Source organism: Rhamphochromis longiceps, linkage group LG19 (genome assembly GCF_057381845.1).
Source record: "Rhamphochromis longiceps isolate RC_006_pf linkage group LG19, R_longiceps_female_GT1.1, whole genome shotgun sequence".
In the NCBI taxonomy this organism is placed as follows: Eukaryota; Metazoa; Chordata; class Actinopteri; order Cichliformes; family Cichlidae; genus Rhamphochromis; species Rhamphochromis longiceps.
In genome coordinates, this window is record NC_140575.1 from 33,375,713 (window position 1) to 33,378,212 (window position 2,500).

A 2,500-nucleotide genomic window follows, 5' to 3' on the forward strand; every position below is an offset into this window, starting at 1 on the left:
GAGAGACAGAGAGAGAGAGAGAGAGAGAGAGAGAGAGGGAGAGATACAAAGGAATGTAATTCAAATTTTGCACTTCAGACCTTACAGTGTGTGTGTGTGTGTGTGTGTGTGTGTGTGTGTGTGTGTGTGTGTGTGTGTCTGTCTGTCTGTCTGTCTTTTACACAAAAAATGCACTTGCAACAACTTTAATATGGAATGTACTGGACTTCCCAGCTAGGCGCCCTCCTGTGGACGACAGGTGCAATCCCAGTTGCACAGCACTTGACCAGCTTGTGTGTGTGTGTGTGTGTGTGTGTGTGTGTGTGACAGACAGACAGACAGACAGAGAGGGAGATTCAAAGCATCAGGACCAGGAGATGACACAGTGCTCCAAAGGCCTGGTTCTGCTGCCTCCTCCTCCACCCACCTGCTGCAGACGCTTCTGTGAAGGGAAACTGCTACATGTTATGTCACCGATCCCTGCCATGCTGCGTGTCTAACGACCCGGCAGGGCCTGCTGAGTACAGTGGTGGTGGAATCGGCCCGATCGGACACTCCTATCTGCCACTTTGACCTTTTTATTCCGTCAAATTTTGACCCATTTACACCAAGTCCAGAACCGTTGGTGCTATCGACATGGGGTCTTCACCAGGGTGTCCGGAGCACCCCGAAACCCCCCCGTAGACACCACTTTCATCCCTCTACGACACTTACTTTCCCAGTTATTCCATTTTATTCCGTCAAATTCTGGCTATTACCCCCTAACCTATCCCTAAGCCTCCTGCAAAGGTACTCTGAACCATGCCATGTTGGGCACCTGCGGATGCGCCCGCACACGGGCAACGCAATGCCAGTGGAACCAGGCCCTCTGCACCTTCCTTTCTCCGACTGGGACCCTTTTGTCCCATCCTTTTTGGTCCGATTCGCCATATCTCCAGAACCGAAGAAGCCATCGGCGTGGCCTCTTCGCCACAGCGTCCGGCACCCACCAAAACCCCCACCTAGACACCAACATCAGCCCTCTACACCTCTTACTTTTTCAGTTATTCCACTTTTGTCCCATCCTCTCCTGGCTTTTTCCCCATAACCCTATCCTATCATTTAAGCCTCATCATACCTGCCGTGGGCCACTGGAGGGAGACAAATCACCATGCACTAAAATTCAAATTTTGCACTGCAAACCTCACAGTGTGTGTGTGTGTGTGTGCGCTTTGGTGTGTGTGTGTGTGTGTGTGTGTGTGTGTGTGTGTGTGTGTGTGTGTGTGTGTGTGTGTGTGTGTGACAGAGAGAGAGAGAGAGAGAGTGACACTTGCTGTGTATTTAAGAAACAAACGCTCAAAGAAACCAAACAGAATGACACAGGCAGAAAGACACTGTTTTATTTTGGTAACCAATGATGCATTTCTTCTCCCCTTGTACAGGGCCTTTTATGACAGGAACAGGAACCACAGAGCGTCAGCGGCAGACATCCAAGCTGCACAGGGCACACGCAGCACCAGGCAGAATTAATGACGTCCCTGATCCACAGCTCAAGCCCAGCCACCCGCTGCCTCCTCGCCGCCTCCTCCCGGGACCTTCAAGGACCACCCACCAGCCACTGGTACACATTCCAATCTTACACAATGGCCCCAGCATCACAGGGCATCTCCTGACATTAAAATCTATCCTGATTTCTGTTGTTTTTCCCTCATCTCTGAGCCGCTGAGTGTGAGTGTGTGTGTGTGTGTGTGTGTGTGTGTGTGTGTGTGTGTGTGTGTGTGTGTGTGTGTGTCTCTCTCTCTCTTTTACACAAAAAACACATGTCAGTTGTTAAGGAAAATGTTATAAAACACTTCTTCAGTAAAGACTCAGAGAAGAGAAACACACAGAACTTCTTGCTAGCAAGGGCAGCCTCCACTCTAAGAGACTCCAGTGAGAGAACTGCCCCGGTCTTTATTTTATACTCCATTGAGCGTGTGTGTGTGCGTGTGTGTGTGCGTGTGTGTGTGTGTGTGTGTGTGTGTGACAGAGAGACAGACAGAGAGAGAGAGAGAGAGACACTTGCTGTGGATTTAAAAATTTAAAAAAACACACAGAAAACCCAAAGAGAAAAAGAGGCACACAAGTCGATTTGTACCGCATTGAGTTGCAAAGCAGCTGACCAGCTTGTGTGTGTGTGTGTGTGTGTGTGTGTGTGTGTGTGTGTGTGTGTGTGTGTGTGTGTGTCTCTTTTACACAAAAAATACATGTGAGTGCACTTGCAACAACTTTTAATATGCAATGTACAGGACTTGCCAGCTAGGCGCCATCCTGTGGACCAAACATGCAATTGAAAGATGTTATTTTCGCCGGTATAACTCCTTCAGACACTTTGTACCGCATTGAGCCAGCAGAGGGAGCCCCCCTGGTTCAATCCCAGTTGCACAGCAGTTGTGACCAGCTTCTGTCTGTGTGCTTTGGTGTGTGTGTGTGTGTGTGTGTGTGTGTGTGTGTGTGTGTGTGTGTGTTGACAGAGAGAGAGAGAGACAGAGAGGGAGAGATA

At 49.3% G+C, this 2,500-nt stretch overlaps 1 long non-coding RNA gene across 1 annotated transcript in view; it reads left to right on the forward strand.

Annotated features, from left to right (window-relative positions):
- The first annotated feature begins 1,402 nt into the window (after positions 1-1,402).
- Positions 1,403-2,500, forward strand: part of LOC146647235 (uncharacterized) — a 22,688-nt gene continuing 21,590 nt past the window's right edge. Inside the window, exon 1 of the long non-coding RNA XR_014908877.1 lies at positions 1,403-1,579. This is a non-coding gene — a long non-coding RNA (uncharacterized LOC146647235). The remainder of the gene's footprint in view (positions 1,580-2,500) is intronic.